This window comes from Rana temporaria, chromosome 3 (assembly GCF_905171775.1).
Source record: "Rana temporaria chromosome 3, aRanTem1.1, whole genome shotgun sequence".
NCBI lineage: Eukaryota > Metazoa > Chordata > Amphibia > Anura > Ranidae > Rana > Rana temporaria.
The window spans coordinates 422,229,982-422,251,534 of NC_053491.1; the positions used below are offsets into that span (position 1 = coordinate 422,229,982).

The following is a 21,553-nucleotide window of genomic DNA, read 5'->3' on the forward strand; positions in this document are numbered from 1 at the left end:
CAAAATCCCTGAGACTTCTGCTCAGTGCCACCATTATGGAAGCGATATCAGCACCTCTGCAGACTCTTCCCCTATACAGTGTAGTATTCCTTCACTCCTCCCCTTCCTACCCAATAAAAGGTTATGCAATGAGGTGAGGGGAGGGGCAAAGGAGCTGGGCCAGCAAAGACAATAATTAGAGACTCCAGAATGGGGGAGAGGGCTATGAAATGCAAGGAGAGATGGGACTGTGCTAGGGAACTGACTTATACTGTACTAATCAAATTTATTAGAAAGCTCAGAGGCACACTAAAAATAAAAAAGGAATAATTTATGGAAAGGTAAAACATTGCAAGTTAGCATTTAAATACTTAGATTTGTCAGTGTTTTCCCCTGCAATATTTTAAGCTGCTGATTGGGGTCTCAATAAGAGGACAACTTTCACTATAATATTCTAACCTGATAATGTGGTAGATACATCTACTGGTATTATTCAGCAATGCCTTTTGCCCAACCAGCATGCTCTACAATGGCTCACTAAGGGCAAGATTCACAGAAAAAGTACGCCGGAGTATCTGCTGATACTCCGGCGTAGTTTCAAATTTGCCGCATCGTATCTTTATTTGTCATTCACAAACCAAGATACGACGGCTTTTGGCTAAGATCCGACAGGCGTACGGCTTCGTATGCCTTCGGATCTTAGGTGTAAGTCTCCGGCGGCCGCTGGGTGGAGTTCGCGTCGTTTTCCAGCGTTGGGTATGCAAATTAGCTGATTACGGCGATCCACGAAGATACACGCGTTCGTCGCAATCTCTTACATCGTCGCTAGTCGGTTTTTCCCGTCGCAAAACTAGGCATGCTTTTTCATGGCTTACATTTAGAACAGCCATGTTAAAGTATGGCCGTCGTTCCCGCGTCGAATTTCAATTTTTTTTTATTTTTGCGTAAGACGTCCGGGAATATGAAAATACGTTACGCACGTCGCCGTTCAAAAAACACGTTGGGGCGCCGTAATTTTGCGCAAAGCACGGCGGGAAATTTCCTAATGGAGCATGCGCAGAACGATCGGCGCGGGAACGTGCCTAATTTAAATGGTACACGCCCCATTTGAATTAGGCGGGCTTGCGCCGGACGGCTTTACGTTACACCGCCGTAAGTTTACACGCAAGTGTTTGGTGAATCAGGCACTTGCGCTGAAAACTTGCGGCGGTGTAACTTAAAGACGATACGTTATGCCGCCGCAGATATCTGTGAATCTGGCCCTAAATCCCTACCACTAAATTACAGCGTTTCTGATTTCTATTCACAGTTGCGATGCAAATCCTAGATTTCACTACAAATTGGTGCAGCTGAGGGGATAACACCTGATATCACTAGGTCCAGTTTTCCGGATGACATACAGAGAGCTGTAGGTGGCATAATCCAAAAATTCCGAACAACTCTCCTTGATGTCCATAAAAACCAATCAACTTCTCTTTCATTCTCCTGTACTAGACAAAGGAGAGAGACACACACAATCTATTGTTCTTCTTTCACACACTTCCACTCACATGACCCACTAGGAGTTTCGAGAAGGATGGCTTTTCAAAGAAATTCACCACGAGGGGCAGGGGAATTCTAAAAAGTACATGTTGATATGTTTAATGGCCTGTAAAATCTATTAACTACTCATACCCACAATGATTTCACATCGACAGGCGTGGTGTTGACATGCAGCAATCTTTTCCACAGTGCAGCCAATAATCAGAATAAGCTTAGTGAATGGATAACGTCCTCGTTTCTGTGAAAGAGAGAATGCTCTGTAGTTGGCCCCACAATTATTTTGCTATGTAGCAGATAGAATAATTCAAGCAGCGCATGTACCAATTTTTGGGGTGTATACAACTCACCATAGTTATCCGAGGATGGCCAGATGTGAATGAATGACCATATACGATTTTATGAGAATTGTGGGTAGAATTTCGGAAATGCCCAGGTCACATGAGTGGACACTTCAATACCGGGCACCTTCACCCCCTTCCTGCCCAGGCATATTTTTAGCTTTCAGCTGATTTTGCAAATAAGTAATTTTTCTTCTTCACTGATGAGGCTGCACTGATGGGCACTGATGAGGCTGCACCGATGACGAGGCACAGATGAGGCTGCACCTATAAGGCGGCATTGGTAGGCACTAATATGCTGCACTGATATTCAACACTGATGATCAATGCCCTGATTATTAGTGTAAATGCCCGTCACCACAGAAAAGTCAGTTATCAACTATCGTTTCCTCAGACACTGAGGCCGCGTACACACGATCAGTCCATCCGATGAGAACGGTCTGAAGGACTATTGTCATCGGTTAACCGATGAAGCTGACTGATGGTCTGATGTGCCTACACACCATCGGTTAATGAACCGATCGTGTCAGAACGTGGTGACGTAAAACACAACAATGTGCTGAAAAAAACGAAGTTCAATGCTTCCAAGCATGCGTCGACTTGATTCTGAGCATGCGCGGGTTTTTAACCGATGCTTTTGCATACTAACGATCGGTTTTGACCCCTTCGGTTAGGCGTCCATCGGTTAAATTTTAAAGCAAGTTCTCTTTTTTTTGACCGAAGGATAACTGACCGATGGGGCCCACACACAATCGGTTTGGACCGATGAAACGGTCCTTTAGTCCGTTTTAATCGGTTTTGACCGATCGTGTGTACGCGGCCTGTCAGCACTGAGGAAAGGAAATGCAGATAACTAGCATCTGTTTACATGTGATTGGACACAGCCGATTACATAGTAAAGAGCCTACATGATCGGCTCTTTACCACAATTGGAGATGCACTGTATCCAAGGGACACAGCACCCCACCAATCGCCACACTGCGTGTGGGCAATAATGTAAAAAACTAAAAAAAATACAGCAGCATATGATATACTTTCCTATCCATTTACTAAGGCTAGGAGCTTATAGATTAAAAATATTAAATGTTGATTAAGAGAGAGTGAAGTTCTGCTTTAACCACTTAAGCCCCGGACCAATACGCTGTCTAAAGACCAAAGGTGTTTTTACAATTTGGCAATGCGCTGCTTTAACTGGTAATTGCGCGGTCATGCAATGTTGTACCGAAACGAAACTTGCGTCCTTTTCTTCCCACAAATAGAGCTTTATTTTGATGGTATTTGATCGCCTCTGCGATTTTTATTTTTTGCGATATAAACGCAAAAAGACCGTAAATTTTGAAAAAAAAATGATTTTTCTTATAACAAAAAGTAAAAAAAATCGAATAAACTAAATTTTAGTCAAACATTTAGGCCAAAATGTATTCAGCCACATGTCTTTAGTAAAAAAAATCGCAATAAGCGTATATTTATTGGTTTTCGCAAAAGTTATAGCGTCTACAAACTAGGGTACATTTTCTGGAATTTACACAGCTTTTATTTTATGACTGCCTATCTCATTTCTTGAGGTGCTAAAATGGCAGGGCAGTACAAACCCCCCCCAAATGACCCCATTTTGGAAAGTAGACACCCCAAGGAAACTGCTGAGAGGCATGTTGAGTCCATTGAATATTTAATTTTTTTGTCCCAAGTGATTGAATAATGACGAAAAAAAAAAAAAAAAAAAATGTTTACAAAAAGTTGTCACTAAATGATATATTGCTCACACATGCCATAGTTATATGTGGAATTGCACCCCAAAATACATTCTGCTGCTTCTCCTGAGTACGGGGATACCACATGTGTGGGACTTTTTGGGAGCCTAGCCGCGTACGGGACCCCGAAAACCAATCACCGCCTTCAGGATTTCTAAGGGCATAAATTTTTGATTTCACTCCTCACTACCTATCACAGTTTCGAAGGCAATAAAATGCCAAAACAGCACAAAACCCCCCCAAATGACCCCATTTTGGAAAGTAGACACCCCAAGCTATTTGCTGAGAGGCATGTTGAGTCCATGGAATATTTAATTTTTTTGCCCCAAGTCACTGAATAATGACCAAAAAAATAAAAAATACAAAACGTTGTCACTAAATGATATATTTCTCACACATGCCACGGTTATATGTGGAATTGCACCCCAAAATACATTCTGCTGCTTCTCCTGAGTACGGGGATACCACATGTGTGGGACTTTTTGGGAGCCTAGCCGCGTACGGGACCCCGAAAACCAATCACCGCCTTCAGGATTTCTAAGGGCATAAATTTTTGATTTCACTCCTCACTACCTATCACAGTTTCGAAGGCAATAAAATGCCAAAACAGCACAAAACCCCCCCAAATGACCCCATTTTGGAAAGTAGACACCCCAAGCTATTTGCTGAGAGGCATGTTGAGTCCATGGAATATTTAATTTTTTTGCCCCAAGTCACTGAATAATGACCAAAAAAAAAAAAATACAAAACGTTGTCACTAAATGATATATTTCTCACACATGCCACGGTTATATGTGGAATTGCACCCCAAAATACATTCTGCTGCTTCTCCTGAGTACGGGGATACCACATGTGTGGGACTTTTTGGGAGCCTAGCCGCGTACGGGGCCCCGAAAACCAAGCACTGCCTTCAAGATTTGTGTGAGTGAAATCAAAAATTTATGTCCTTAGAAATCTTGAAGGCGGTGCTTGGTTTTCGGGGTCTCATACGCGGCTAGGCTCCCAAAAAGTCCCACACATGTGGTATCCCCGTACTCAGGAGAAGTAGCAGAATGTATTTTGGGGTGCAATTCCACATATAACCATGGCATGTGTGAGAAATATATCATTTAGTGACAATGTTTTGTACATTTTTTTATTTTAATTTTTTTTGGTCATGATTCAATCACTTGGGGCAAAAAAATTAAATATTCCATGGACTCAACATGCCTCTCAGCAAATAGCTTGGGGTGTCTACTTTCCAAAATGGGGTCATTTGGGGGTTTTTTGTGCTATTTTGGCATTTTATGGCCTTCGAAACTGTGATAGGTAGTGAGGAGTGAAATCAAAAATTTGCGCCCTTAGAAATGCTGAAGGCGGTGCTTGGTTTTCGGGGTCCCGTACGCGGCTAGGCTCCCAAAAAGTCCCAAACATGTGGTATCCCCGTACTCAGGAGAAGCAGCAGAATGTATTTTAGGGTGCAACTCCACATATAACCATGGCATGTGTGAGCAATATATCATTTAGTGACACATTTTTCTTTTTTTTTTTTTTTTTCTCATTATTCAATCACTTTGGACAAAAAAAAAAAAAATCAATGGACTCAACATGCCTCTCAGCAGTTTCCTTGGGGTGTCTTCTTTCCAAAATGGGGTCATTTGGGTTTTTTTTGTGCTATTTTGGCATTTTATGGCCTTCGAAACTGTGATAGGTAGTGAGGAGTGAAATCAAAAATTTACACCCTTAGAAAGCCTAAAGGGGGTGATTGGTTTTTGGGGTCCCGTACGCGGCTAGGCTCCCAAAAAGTCTCACACATGTGGTATCCCCGTACTCAGGAGAAGCAGCAGAATGCATTTTGGGGTGTAATTCCACATATGCCCATGGCATGTTTGAGCAATATATCATTTAGTGACAACTTTGCGCAAAAAAAAATATATATATATATATATATTTATATTTCCCGCAACTTGGGTCAAAATCTAAAATATTCCATGGACTTAAGATGCCTCTCAGCAAATAGCTTGGGGTGTCTACTTTCCAAAATGGGGTCATTTGGGGGGGTTTTCAATTGTCCTGGCATTTTATGCACAACAATTAGAAGCTTATGTCACACATCACCCACTCTTCTAACCACTTGAAGAAAAAGCCCTTTCTGACACTGTTTGTTTACATAAAAACATATTATTTTTTTGCAAGAAAGTAAAGTTGAACCCCCAAACATTATATATTTTTTTAAAGCAAAGGCCCTACAGATTAAAATGGTGGGTGTTGCAAAAAAAATTTCCACACAGTATTTGCGCAGCGTTTTTTCAAACGCATTTTTTGGGGAAAAAATACACTTTTTTTTATTTTAAAGCACTAAAACACACTATATTGCCCAAATTATTGATGAAATAAAAATTATGATCTTAGGCCGAGTACATGGATACCAAACACGACATACTTTAAAATTGCGCACAAACGCGCAGTGGCGACAAACTACATACATTTTTAAAAGCCTTTAAAAGCCTTTACAGGTTACCACATTAGATTTACAGAGTAGGTCTACTGCTAAAATGACTGCCCTCGATCTGCCCTTCGCGGTGATACCTCACATGCATGGTGCAATTGCTGTTTACATATGACTCCAGACCGACGCTTGCGTTCGTCTTTGCGCAAGAGCAGGGGGGGACAGGGATGCTTTTTTTTATTTTTTTATTTTTTTATATATTTATTTCGCTTTTTTTATTTTATTTGTTAACTGTTCCTTCCATTTATTTATTTTTTTACCATTTTTATTGTTATCTCAGGGAATGTAAATATCCCTTATGATAGCAATAGTTAGTGACAGGTACTCTTTTTTTTTTTTAAATGGGGTCTATTAGACCCTAGATCTTTCCTCTGCCCTCAAAGCATCTGACCACACCAAGATCGGTGTGATAAAATGCTTTCCCATATTCTCAATGGCGCCGTTTATATCTGGGGGGGGGGGACATTCCCTCCCACTGAATGTAAAAGCAGTCTAGAGGCTAATTAGCCGCTAGGACTGCTTTTACATGAAAGCCGACCGCTGGCTGAAAAGAATGATACCAAGATGATGCCTAAACCCGCAGGCATCATTCTGGTATAACCATTCAAAGTCCTGCAACATACCAGTACGTTGATGGTTCTTGTTGGACATGTATTGTAATCTTTTTTTTTTTCATGCAGTCTGTTGGCTGAACAAAAAAAAGATTGATCGGTGGGTATGCCCACCATTAGAATACCTCCCTTCATCCACCCACTTCTAATGATGGGCATACATGCACCATTTATATATGCCGAAGCATGGGGGCATCCTCCCGCAAAAAAGTTATGCCGCGTACGGTCGGACTTTTCTATGCCGCGTACACACGGTCGGACTTTTCTATGCCGTGTACACATGGTCAGACTTTTCCACAGGAAAGCCTCCGTAGGAATGTCAACCGTATGTACGCGGCATTAGGAGCAAAATCGCTCCTCCGCCCCTAATGCCCCCATGCTCCGGCATATATGCTCTTTTTTGAACTGTAGTGGTGAAATCACCTCCTACAGCATTGGAGTCGCGGCTTTATATATCGTGGGAGCAAACGCTGTTGCTGTCACGCTAAATAAATCCGCACTGCAACTGAATGGCGTACCTGCTAAGCAAATGATGGTTAACATTAAAACAAAGTAACATTCCAGTATAACAGTAAGATCATACCATACCTGCAAAGCAAATACCTATAAAAAAACATAGTAAAAAATAAAACATTTTTTAACGCAACCTGTGCCTAAAATATATATATGCCAAAGCATGGGGGCATCCTCCCGCAAAAAAGTTATGCCGCGTACGGTCGGACTTTTCTATGCCGCGTACACACGGTCGGACTTTTCTATGCCGTGTACACATGGTCAGACTTTTCCACGGGAAAGCCTCCGTAGGAATGTCAACCGTATGTACGCGGCATTAGGAGCAAAATCGCTCCTCCGCCCCTGCTGCCCGCATGCTTCGGCATATATGCTCTTTTTTTTAACTGTGGTGGTGAAATCACCTCCTACAGCACTGGAGTCGCGGCTTTATATATCGTGGGAGCAAACGCTGTTGCTGTCAAGATAAATAAGTCCGCGCAACAGCTGAATGGCGTACCTGAAAACAGTAAAATAAATTACATACCTGAAAAGCAAGCATGAAAAAACATAACAACAATAAAACTTTGCAGAATAGAATACAGTAAAAAAGAGCAGAACAATAGAGAGAGAATAGAGAGGGAGAGAACAATAAAACGACAACTATTTTTGTTTTTTTTATTTTATATTTTTTTGTGTGTTTTTATTTTTTACTTTTTTTTTTTTTTTTTTAACACTTTTTTTTGTAACTGTGAACTGTAACTTCAACTTTTCGGTTCCAGGTTTGGGTCTCTCAAAATGCGATGGCATCTTGGGAGACCCTGTGTGAGTGAGCCTAGCCTGTGAAATGTTTCACCCTACACTAATAATTAACGTGTGTGTGGAAGCGTTCAAAACATTCACCAATACAAAGACCAGGATTGCCAGGACATTTGGGACAAAAATAACGGGTGTCACGCCTAAATCCGCGCTTGGTACAGACACGACATTTTCTTTGGGGGGCTCGTTGGGTAGGGGTACTCGGGAGGACATAAGAAAAATGCCTCTCATGCAGTCGGCTTACTGCATTTGGTAGGAGATGGTGAGGTACAATACCGCCTGGATACAGGAGTTCTGTGATGATATCCCTCTGGAATTGAAGGAAGGATTCATTCCGTCCTGAAGCTCTGTATACGACATGAGCATTCAGTAGAGCCAATTGAAATAAATGTAGAGACACTTTTTTGTACCAGCGTCTCGTCTTACGGGCAATATGATACGGCGACATTAACTGGTCGTTGAGGTCCACCCCTCCCATATTAAGGTTATATTCGTGGACACAGAGGGGTTTCTCCACAACACCAGTCGCCGTACGAATTTGGACTGTCGTGTCTGCGTGAAGGGTGGTAAGAACGAAAACATTCCTATTGTCCCGCCACTTCACAGCGAGCAAATTTTTACATCTGCAGCAGGCTCTCGCCCCCGGCCTAACACGGGCATCTACAAGCCGCTGGGGGAAGCCCCGGCGATTAGGTCGCACGGTGCCACATGCTCCAATCTGTTGATCAAATAAGTGGCTAAAAAGTGGCACGCTGCTGTAAAAATTGTCCACATACAAATGGTACCCCTTTCCGAATAAGGGTGACACCAAGTCCCAAACAATCTTGCCAGCGCTCCCCATGTAATCTGGGCATCCTTCCGGCTCTACCTGACTATCTTTTCCCTCGTAAACCCTAAAGCTCCATGTGTAGCCTGTGGCCCTGTCACAGAGCTTATAGAGCTTGACCCCGTATCTGGCACGCTTGCTGGGAAGGAACTGTTTGAAAGACAAGCGGCCAGCAAATTTAATCAGGGACTCATCAACGCATACAACCTGCTGGGGATTAAACAAGGCTGCAAAACGTTCGTTGAAATGGTTTACGAGGGGCCGAATTTTGTAGAGCCGGTCAAATTCAGGGTCTCCACGTGGACGACAAAGTGCATTGTCACTGAAATGCAGGAACCGCAGGATCGCCTCGTATCGTCTCCTGGCCATGTGAGCAGAGAAAATGTACATATGGTCAATGGGATGTGTGGACCAATACATCTGCAATGACGGAAATTTGTGTATGCCCATGTTGAGGGTAAGGCCCAGAAAGGTCTTAAATTCGGAAACCTCGAGAGGTTTCCATTCTTTGGCAAGGCGAGACTGGGGGTTAGCGGCGATGTAAGTACCAGCATATAAATTAGTCTGGTCCACAATAGATCTATAGAGATCTTCCGTGAAATACAGCGAATAAAAATCAAGTGACATAAAGTTCGCTGTATCCACCTGAATACCGGGTTGGCCAGTGAATGGGGGAAGTACAGGTGCTGTAGAAGTGGTGGGGACCCAATCAGGATAGGCAAATTCTACAGGAAGGGCACTATGGGCACGACGGGCCTGTCTCTGTCTTCTTCTTGGTGGCAGCGGGACACTACTTGTGCTTGCCACATCGCCAGCTTCAACTGCACTTATGGGACTCGCCACGTCACCAAGTGTTACTGCAGTGCTGGATAAACGACCAGGGTGTACTAGGCCGCTGGTGCTTGCCAATTCACCAGAAGGAATAGCGGCGCTAGTACTGGATCTCTGCTCCATACGAGGGTCCTGCGGTTCTTGCTGCTCAACAACATCAGAATGGGATCGGGTACGCCTGGCCTTAGCAGGGACCTCAACTTCGTCGTGCGAGCTATCTGACATGGAGCCGCTGTCGTAAATGGGTTCATATTCTGAGCCAGAATCTGTCAGATGCATGACCTCCTCCTCTTCACTATCTGACATGCACATGAACTCCAAGGCCTGCTTATCATTGTACCTTCGGTTTGCCATTTTGGACTCTAAATTTAGTGGTACAATGGTAAGGATTCACAGGTAAAAAAAGCACCTGACTATAGAAAAGCAAATGTAGAAAACGCTTCAAAAAAAACTGTAAGCGATCGCAGGGATCAGGCCTGTCTCTGCGAACGCTGCAGTTATGTGTCTTGTGTTTTGTAAGTGACAGTGATCGATCGATACTGCACTTGGGTGGGTTGGGCTGGGCAGAGGGGGAAAACGCAGGTGCTAGCGGGTATCTGGGCTGATTCCGCTAACAATGCGTTTTTGGGTACCCTAAACTGCTGGGTACGCTAGTATAGATCTGATCAGATCAGGTATCGATCCGTTCAGATCCTATACCACTAAGGGGGGTGTATGCTTAGCGAGTGGGTGTAAGCGGTACTGGCTCTAACCTAACGCTGCCTGGGGCGACGCAGACCCTGACTGGCGCTAAAATTAAATTTAAATCACCCGCCGGGTGATCAGGGGGTTAAACCTATTGGGTTATATACGGCGGGTGCTCTGATGCTATAAACAGCAAACTAACCAACCAGCGTCAACCGTAACACTTATACGGTGATCACTGGTGAAAGGGTTAACTAGGGGGCAATCAGGGGGTTAAAACCTTTATTCGGTAATATATGGGGGTACCTAACGCTTTCTAAAAACCTGGTGGCGAACCTAAAATAACTAAATAACTAACTGGCTAACCACGTCACCAGTGACACTTATACAGTGATCAGTGGTGAAAGGGTTAACTCTAGGGGCAATCAGGGGTTAAAACCTTTATTTATGGGGGTACCTAACGCTATATAAACCTGGCGGCGAACCTCAAAAAAAACTAACTGCCTAGCGGCAACAGTGACACTAATACAGCGATCAGAAACCGATCGCTTAGTGACACTGGCAATAGGGGTGAAAGGGTTAACTCTAGGGGCAATCAGGGGTTAAAACCTTTATTTATGGGGGTACCTAACGCTATATAAATCTGGCGGCGAACCTCAAAAAAAACTAACTGCCTAGCGGCAACAGTGACACTAATACAGCGATCAGAAACCGATCGCTTAGTGACACTGGCAATAGGGGTGAAAGGGTTAACTCTAGGGGCAATCAGGGGTTAAAACCTTTATTTATGGGGGTACCTAACGCTATATAAACCTGGCGGCGAACCTCAAAAAAAACTAACTGCCTAGCGGCAACAGTGACACTAATACAGCGATCAGAAACCGATCGCTTAGTGACACTGGCAATAGGGGTGAAAGGGTTAACTTTAGGGGCAATCAGGGGTTAAACCTTTATTGGGGGGGGGGTAGGGGGCTACCCTGGACCTAAAGGGGCCTAAACCTAACTGCCCTGACACTTTTTTCTGTCACACTGACACTAAAAGCAGTGATCAGAAAATAAATGATCACTGCAATCAGTGACACTGTGACAGGGGGTGATCTGGGGGTGCTGGGGGGGTGATCGGGGGGGGTTATGTGCCTATGTGTGCTGTGTCAGTGTGCTGTTGGTGCAACTCACAGTACTGACGTCTTCTCTCCTCTGGAATCGGACGAAAAGACCGCCAGAGGGGAGAAAACGTCACTTCCTCCCTGCCTGTGTTTACAGTTACACAGGCAGGGAGGGCTCAGCTGGAATCTCATTCGCCGAGGGAGATCGAGAGGGGACGGCTGGAAACCAATAGCCGCCCCCTCCTCCCGGACCTCCCGTACACCGTTCCCGGCCGTCGCATGTACCGGAGGGGGTCCCGATCGGACCCCCGAACCGAGGTAAGGCGGGGACGTACCTATACGCCCATGTGCCTGTACGTGCCATATTGTGGACGTATATGTACATGCGGTGGTCGGGAACTGGTTAAAGGAGTTGTAAAGGTAAAAAAAATTTCCCTAAATAACTTCCTTTACCTTAGTGCAGTCCTCTTTCACTTACCTCATCCTTCCATTTTGCTTTTAAATGTCCTTATTTCTTCGGAGAAATCCTCACTTCCTGTTCTTCTGTCTGTAACTCCACACAGTAATGCAAGGCTTTCTCCCTGGTGTGGAGTGTCGTGCTCGCCCCCTCCCTTGGACTACAGGAGAGTCAGGGCGCTCTCTACGTTGTAGATAGAGAAAGGAGCTGTGTTTTAGTGGGCGTCCTGACTCTTCTGTATGTAGTCCAAGGGAGGGGGGCGAGCACGACACTCCACACCAGGGAGAAAGCCTCGCATTACTGTGTGTCCCCTGGTGTAGACCCATTGTCAATCACAATGCCCGCTCCCACCACCGACCAGAAAAAAGAAGATCCCCGCTTGCACAAGAAGGCTCCTGTCATCTGCCAGCTCCACCGCCTGACAGTTCTTAAAAAGGGGTGGGACCACCCTGTGACGTCAATAGGTGACCACGCCCCTTAGTTATTTTAAAAATGTCAGACGGCAGAGTTGGCAGGAGCCTTCGATGCGAGTGGAGCATTTTTCTTTGTTTCGGGTCAGTGGGGTTGTGATTAACGATGGATCTACACTGGGGGACATTTTTATTTTTTAACACTACTATGTATATTTTTTCAACATGCTGAAAAACAACGTTTTTTTTTCATGCTGAAAAATGATCGTGTGTACGCGGCATTAAGATAACTTTAAAGTCTAGAGCTAGCCAAAGTTAGTTTTTTTCTAAGTAGAGGGAAGGGCTAGAACAGCCTTTAACCTTTTTTAACACAGGAACCCTTGGAAATAACCTTCAGGTCTCAGGGAAACCCAAATTATTACAATATCTACAGCTTATGACACATAAACATTAACAGGAAGTTGAAATACAAAAATAAAGACCAAGAAATGGTGGCGTAACTTTGCGTATTTAACACCCACACTATATAACAATCATTTTGAGTAAGTACAGTAGAGAGGGCTCTCCTTTACACTGGTGGTCAGTGGGAGAAGGGCCCCATTACAGATAGGTAAAAAGGTCATTAACCACTTGTCCACCAGGCCTAATTGGCACTTCTGTCCTTCATGTAAAAATCACAATATTTTTGCTAGAAAATTAATCAGAACCCCCAAACATTATATATTTTTTTTAGCAGACACCCTAGGGCAGGGGTGGGCAATTATTTTTTCGATGGGGCCACATGAGAAACTAAAAATATTTTGGAGGGCCAGGCCAAAAGGCTAAACTCAATACTGCATAAAATCAATTGTATTTCTTTATAAAAAGCAGTAAATATCATTGTTGGACAACTGGTACGAGTACTTGTACTTTATATATACACATAGCAATAGGGTACAGCGGTACAGTATAAAAAAAATGTATATATAAGTTCAGTATTAAAAAGTAAAAAATATATACATAGCAATAGTGTACAGTGGTACAATATATATACCGTATATTACAAACCCTCTCTTTGAAGAAACCTAACATTTGATTTTGCCTAATATCAAATCCATGCTGGGGCTTGTAGTTGCCCATCCTCAGAGGATGGGCAACTACAAGCCCCAGCATGGATTCAGTAAGGGCGGTCTAGCTGCGTAGCAACAAGATAAAGAAGATTGGAGTTGAAATTGATTGATATTCTTCTGCTTTTTTTTTTTTTGCTTTGTTTGTTATGTCAATATATATTTATAGACATACTAAGCCTATGTAGCCATAGGATGGTAAAGTACAAAAAGTGCAAAAGTTTACATAGTTATAAAACCGGAGTGCCCCTACCCAAGTCCGCTAACTCATCCCCCACCCCCCACCCCATTCTCTCCGAACCTCAGTCTCTTAACTTAACTTATCAGCTTTTACTAATATGCGCTTCCTACCCTATACCATCTGAACTAGATAACTCTGTGATGACTTATAATTGACCCAGTCCTGCCATTTCAGTTTAAATCCCCCTTCACCTTCCTCCCCCATAAACTTAAGCTGTTCAGTATAATAAATGTCATTTATTTTACCAAGACACGCTTTGATCGTTCTTATCGTGCACAGAATCGGCGGCTGAAGACGGCGATATCTGAATGATGCCTGTAGCTGCAGGCATCATTCAGATATCACCGCACAAAGTCGAGGACGTCATATGACGTCCTCTGGTGGACAAGTGGTTAATAATTGGTGTCAGTGGTTACATATCTGAAAGGCAGAAATTGCTCTTGGCTCAAGAAGCCCCTAACAACCTCTACAGCAGGGGTCTCAAACTGGCAGCCCTTCAGCTGTTGCGAAACTACAAGTCCCATGAGGCATTGCGAAGGCTGACAGTTACAAGCATGACTCCCACAGGCAGAGGCATGATGGGACTTGTGGTGTTACAACAACTGGAGGGCCATAGTTTGGAGTAAGGCAAGTTCAGGTAAATATTAGGGGAGGGGCTGCTGCACACAGGTTTTTTACCTTTATGCATCCCGACACCTTGGTCAGTTTACATGCTTCCGTCATCCACAGCTCTCCTCTGTCCTCGCCTCCGTCCTCTCCCTCCCTTACTGCCTGTCAGCTCCCCAATCCTCCCCTCCTGATAGAATAACAGTGTAAAGTCTCTCCAATTCCCTGTTAGACAATGCCATGTTCCCCAGTGTGTGCGTGTAATTTTTTAAAAGCCGCTGTGTCCCTTTTTTTATAGTGTTGATCGCTGCCCACATGACCGCTTGGCTCTCGCCTCCTCTCGGATGATGTCAGTAGGAGTGCTTGGCTGCTCCCACTGTAGCCGTCAGCCTGGCAGAGGTGAGAGCTGGGTGGTCATGTGAGCAGCGATGGAATAAGGTACACATCGGCATTTTTTTAGTCACACACAAACACACACACACACACACTGGGGAACATAACATTATCCAACAGAGGGGATTGGAGAGACTTTACAAGTGGCTTTAAAACCACTTTAATCTTTAGTTTTACTGCCCACCATACAGCTGGAAGGGACTGTTTACACTCCATGGCTAGTCTATCGTATAGCTGGAGGCTGCTGTTCACATTACAAGGCCAATCTATCATACAGCTGAAGGGGCTGCATACATGCTACGGCCAAGACGCTATGGGGTTGATTTACTAAAGGCATATAGACGGTGCACTTTGCAGTTGCCCCAGAGCTTAGTAAGTAAGCAGAAGCTCTGCCGACTTTCATTATCCAATCATGTGCAAGCAAACAAGCCGTTTTTTTTTTCCCTTGCCCGTATTTGGGCATTCTTTCAAAGTGAAGCTTTATCTCAAGGCAAGAGTCAAACTAGCATTTAACAGAAGGGGGTCAGCAAAAGCAGTTTAGTTATTTCTCTCACTATCCTTAAGACCTCATCTGGAATATGCAGTTCAGTTTTGGGCCCCAGATCTCAAGAAGGATATCAGGGAACTGGAGAAAGTGCAGAGAAGGGCAACCAAACTGATAAGAGGCATGGAGGAGCTCAGTTATGAGGAAAGATTAGAGGAACTAAATTTATTCACTGTTGAGAAGAGGAGATTAATGCCGCGTAAACACGATCAGTCCATCCGATGAGAACGGACCGATGGACCGTTTTCATTGGTTAACCGCTGAAGCTGACTGATGGTCCGTCGCGCCTACACACCATTGGTTAAAAAAATGATCGTGTCAGAACGCGGTGGCGTAAAACACAACGACGTGCTGAAAAAAACGAAGTTCAATGCTTCCAAGCATGCGTCGACTTGATTCTGAGCATGCGTGGATTTTTAACCGATGGTTGTGCCTACTAACGATCATTTTTTTCCCATCGGTTAGGAATTCATCGGTTAAATTTAAAACAAGTTGGCTTTTTTTTAACCGATGGTTAAATAACCGATGGCGCCCACACACGATCGGTTTTGACCGATGAAAACGGTCCATCAGACCATTCTCATCGGTTTAACCGATCGTATGTACGCGGCATTAGGGGGGATATGATCAACATGTACAAATATATAAGGGGTCCATATAGTGAACTTGGTGTTGAGTTATTCACTTTACGGTCAACACTGAGGACAAGGGGGCACTCTTTACATCTAGAGAAAAAGAGATTTCACCACCAAATACGGAAAGTTTTCTTCACAGTAAGAGCTGTGAAAATGTGGAACAGACTCCCTCCAGAGGTGGTTCTGGCCAGCTCAGTAGATTGCTTTAAGAAAGGCCTGGATACTTTCCTAAATGTACAGAATATAACTGAGTACTGACATTTATAGGCAAAGTTGAACCGGGGTAAATCCGATTGCCTCATGGGGGATCAGGAAGGAATTTTTTCCCCTGCTGTAGCAAATTGGATCTCATGCTCTGCTGGGGTTTTTTGCCTTCCTCTGGATCAACTGTGGGTATAGAATTGGGTATATGGGATTGTACGATATTATTATTTTATTTCTTATGGTTGACCTTGATGGACTTGTGTCTTTTTTCAACCTGACTAACTAACCAACTATATAACTATCCTTCACTGACGAATAGTCACACTTTTCTTTTTTTTTTAATCCAATTTGCGTTTGGATTGTCCGAGGCTTGAACCAAATCCAAAAGGGTAAAAGGGGTGAAAAGTTCCACCTGATTCTTATCTCTTTATAGTGATTACCTGATTATAACCAGATTATAACCCGTCATCATTTTCACCCCATAAAGTGTATACACGTATATCATTTATCCCCATACATACACAACTGCTACAAATAATTTTCATTGTGCAAATATCTGTTATTGTGTACCATTAACAGGCAGAGAAATGCAGATAGGGGTACCGGCTGCTGTAACATATCCGGTCTTCTAAATTCTCACTTTTACTCAAAGTGCCACAAAATATACTGGAACATAGCCAATAGTCATTGTCATATTAGCTAGTGCAGTGCAACACTATGCAACAATCCTGCCATCTAGTGGACAAAAATAGGGAGTTCATATTGCCAACATTTACAACATCGTTGGGTCTATTTCATATGAAAATCCAGCAATGTGTAATATACTGTGATTGGGTTTCTCTTTTGTTACTGCTAATAACTAACTAAAGACAGATGGAATCCGATTGGTCCCTATAGTTTACTGCACTTTACACATTATCCTGTCTCTCTGCACATCATTATTAAAAAAATATATTAACCTTTGTAAAGGCCTTTAAGCCATAAAACATTATAGGATTTTGTATTTATAATATACTGATTTTTCTGCAGAGCTTTTTTGCTGCAAAAAGAAAAACTCCTAATGCATACACACGATCGGACATTTTGACAAGAAAATCGTGGATTTTTTTCCCGACTCAGAGAACACTAACCGGAGACATAATCAATTTTGCGTTCATACGCTGTCTCCATCCTGGTTTGCATCATGGTAGGAAATTGCTTTTTTTTTTTTTTTGCTTTGTTTGTTATGTCAATATATATTTATAGACATACTAAGCCTATGTAGCCATGGGATGATGCCTGTAGCTGCAGGCATCATTCAGATATCACCGAAATTGGGTTAACATGCACGCACTTTGACCACGCGGTCTCTAAAAGAGAGGCGAAGGACTAATGGGGCTGGTTGAGTGGGCTAATCCTCCCACTCCCTTATAGGGAGTCCCTCTGCCCCGTTGGGCTTCAAAGCGGAGCAGGTAGGGCGGGCTGTGTGGGAGGACCCCCTCACACACCCGCCATTGCCACCCGGGGCATGGAGAAAGGTGGCAGATTGCCTCTGGGGGAGGCCTGCCTACTCCCAACTCCTGTCCGGCTCCTCTCTCTCGAGTACACGCACAAAATACACTAACAAAAAAAAACAAAAAACAGCTTTTTAGTCTCTCCATGGGCTGACACCAAGGCCACTCCTCTCCACTCCTTGCTTCCTAGTAGCCAGTAATATAAATTTAGAAAAGAATGGTGGCCACACAAAATATTGACACTTTGGGCCTAGTTTGAACATTTTCACTTAGGGGTGTACTCACATATTAACTGCTTGCCGACCAGCCGCCGTATAACGGCGGCAGGTCGGCTCTGCTGGGCGAGATGACGTAGCTATACGTCATCTCACCGCGCGCGTGCCCGGTGGGCGCGATCTTCTCCGGGCACCCGCGATCTCTCGTTACAGAGCGAGAACCGGGAGCTGTGTGTGTAAACACACAGCTCCCGGTCCTGTCGGGAGAAATGCCCGACCGTCTGTTCATACAATGTATGAACAGCGATCAGTCATTTTCCCTAGTGAGTCCACCCCCCCTACAGTTAGAACACACCCAGGGAACATACTTGACCCCTTCCCCGCCCCCTAGTGTTAACCCCTTCCCTGCCAGTGGCATTTTTATAGCACTGATCGCTATAAAAATGCCAATGGTCCCAAAAATGTGTCAAAAGTGTCCGCCATAATGTCGCAGTACCGGGGAAAATAAATAAATAAAAATAAAATCACTGATCGATGCCATTACTAGTAAAAAAATATATTTATAAAAATGCCATAAATCTACCCTGTATTTTATAAACGCTATAACTTTTGCGCAAACCAATCAAACGCTTATTGCGATTTATGTAGAATAATACATATCGGCCTAAACTGAGGAAAAAAATAGTTTTTTTTTTAATATATTTTCGGGGGATATTTATTTTAGCAAAAAGTAATAATATCATTTTTTATTCAAAATTGTCGCTCTATTTTTGTTTATAGCGCAAAAAATAAAAACCGCAGAGGTGATTAAATACCACCAAAAGAAAGCTCTATTTGTGGGAAAAAAAGGACGCCAATTTTGTTTGGAAGCCACGTCACACGACCGCGCAATTGTCAGTTAAAGCAACGCAGTGCCGAATCGCAAAAAGTGCTCTGGTCTTTGACCAGCAATATGGTCGGGGGCTGAAGTGGTTAAAAGCTGTGTGTTGAGCCATTTTGAGGAGACAACAAATTTACACCGCTATAAAGCTGTACACTCACTACATTACATTGTAGCAAAGTGTCATTTCTTCAGTGTCACGTAAAAAGACAGAATAAAATATTTACAAAATGTGAGGGGTGTACTCACTTTTGTGAGATACTGTATTTACATAAAAAGCAACGTTAGGGTACTCACGTTATACGCAACATTACGCTGCCAGGATTAGCCGGGTTAATGGGTCCTATAGACTTCTATTCTGCTGCATACATATGCATTAAAAGCGATATTCTGTACGTATCTGTGTTTTTTTACACCGGTGTGCACGAGCCCTAAACGACAACTATACTGACATGTCTCCTTTATTTCACAAATGACCATATTCACAATACCCTCTATGCCATACATGGGGGGGCTTGAAAAAGTATTCATACCCCATGACATTTTCCACATTTTTGTCATGTTACAACTGAAAACTTAAATACATTTTATTGGGATTTTATGTGATAGACCAACACAAAGTGACACATAATTGTAAAATGATTTTCATTTTATTTTTTTTTATTTTTTTTTACAAATAAATATGTGAAAAGTGTGGTGTGTATTTGTATTCAGCCCCCCTGAGTCAATACTTTGCAGAACCGCCTTTCACTGCAATTACAGCTGCAAGTCTTTTTGGGGATGTCTCTACTAGCTTTGCACATCTGTCCATTCTTCTTTGCAAAATAAGGGCTCTTTCACACGGAGCGGATCCGTATTGATCCACCCCGTGTGTGTTCGTCTGCTCATCCGAAAATCCCCGCTGAGCTGTCGGCGGACAGAGCGGTCCCCGCACACTGTGCAGAGACCGCCCTGTCTTTCCTCCGCTCTTCCCTATGGGGAATCGGATGAATACGGACCGTGTGTCCGTATTCATCGGATCCGTTCCGCCAGACGGAAGAAAAATAGGGTTTTCTTCCGTCTGAAAAAGCGGATCTTTACGGAGGCGGATCTTTACGGACGTTAGCGGATGCATCATCCGCTAACGTCTGCAATCCCATAGGGAAGCATTACAAGCATTAAACGGACTTGTAAAAAACGGACCGTTCGTCCGCCCGTGTGAAAGGGCCCTAACTCTGTAAGATTGGATGGAGAGTGTCTGAACAGCAAAGTCCACAGATTCTCAATTGGATTTAGGTCTGGACTTTTACTGGGTCATTCTAACACATAAATATGATTTGATCTAAAACATTTCATTGTAGCTCTGCCTGTATGTTTAGGGTTTGTTGTCCTGCTGGGAGGTGAACCTTCATCCCAGTTTCAAGTCTTTTGCAGATTTTAACAGGCCCTCTTATGACTCATCCCCCCTCCCTGCCTGGCAAAATCTTATGGAGGCCATACATGGTCAAATTCCAAACAAATCTTAGTTTCAAAATCAGAAATTTTGTGCGTTTTTTGATCCAATAATGCCCACATTTATTTTCGAAATTCGACCAACCAAGCCTTCTATTTCACCTCTGTTGCTACAGAATTTTTTTTTCGTGGCTGGGAATCTTCTTTCCTGTCCATGAATTTTTCTTTTCTTGCACTCCTTTTTCTATTACATTTCTCGCACAATTCTCCCATCATTGATTAGAAAATCGTTTGTTTTTCCAAAAATTTCCAACATGCCCGATTACTCAAATTTGATTGCCGCATGAAAATTGCCTGTTGCTGCAGCCAACTAAAGGTGCGGAATTCGAACTAAATTCTTAGATAAGATTTTCGAAAAAAAATTTTTAGAAATTCGACCCATGTATGGCCTGCCTAATGAGAGTTAGAGAGAGCTGTGCAGGATGTCATAAGCCTAGGCGTTTTACGCGGACGAACAGGAAGTGGGCGGCTGTATAAGATATTTACTGGCAGAAAAAAAAAATGTACTATCCAAAGTTAAAACAAGGACAGAAGATGGAAAGTTGGGAAAAAAAAAAAAAAAAAAAACGACTGAAGGGCCACTTTAAAGCCGAGTTCCACACACATAAGGCCGGATTCAAATACATTGGCGCATATTTCTGCCGGCGTAGCGCATCTCATATGCGCTACGCCGACGTAACACAGAGAGGCAAGCACAGTATCCACAAAGCACTTGCTCCCAACGTTGCGCCGGCGTAACGTAAAATCGTAGGCGTAAGCCGGCCTAATTCAAAGTAGGTGGAAGTGGGCGTGATCCATTAAAATGAAGCGTGACCCCATGCAAATGATGGGCCGAACGAACGGCGCATGTGCCGTACCGTGGACGTATCCCAGTGCGCATGCTCAGAATCACGTTGAATATACTCCCCAAGATACGACGGCTCAATGCCTATGACGTGAACGTAGCCTACGCCCAGCCATATTCACGTACTATTACGTAAATGACGGCCCATACCTTACCATGACTTACACCTGCTTTATGAGGCTTAACTTTACTCCGGACGTACGACTTACGTAAACCGCGTATATTAATGTGCCGGGCGCAAGTATGTTCGTGAATCGGCGTATCTCAGTCATTTGCATATTCTAATCGTAAATCAATGGGAGCGCCCCTTGCGGCCAGCGTAAATATGCGCCCAAGTTACGTCGGTCGGAGGAAGCCTATTTTCAGGCGTATCTAGTTCTATGAGCACGGCGCATAGATACGGCGGCGCACATTTACACTTACGCGGCGTATCTGTAGATACGTTGGCGTAAGTGCTACGAGAATCCGGGCCATATTGTTTTTTTTTTCCCCAGCATCCCCTCTGCTCCTATAAATAATATACAGTAAATCATCTCTATAATGCAATCCCGGTTCGAGCACATCTTTTTT

At 43.5% G+C, this 21,553-nt stretch overlaps 1 protein-coding gene across 2 annotated transcripts in view; it reads right to left on the reverse strand.

The window, feature by feature from the left end:
- PEBP4 (phosphatidylethanolamine binding protein 4) overlaps positions 1–21,553 on the reverse strand; it is a 95,869-nt gene that overhangs the window by 65,049 nt on the left and 9,267 nt on the right. The gene's annotated exons all lie outside the window — the stretch shown is intronic.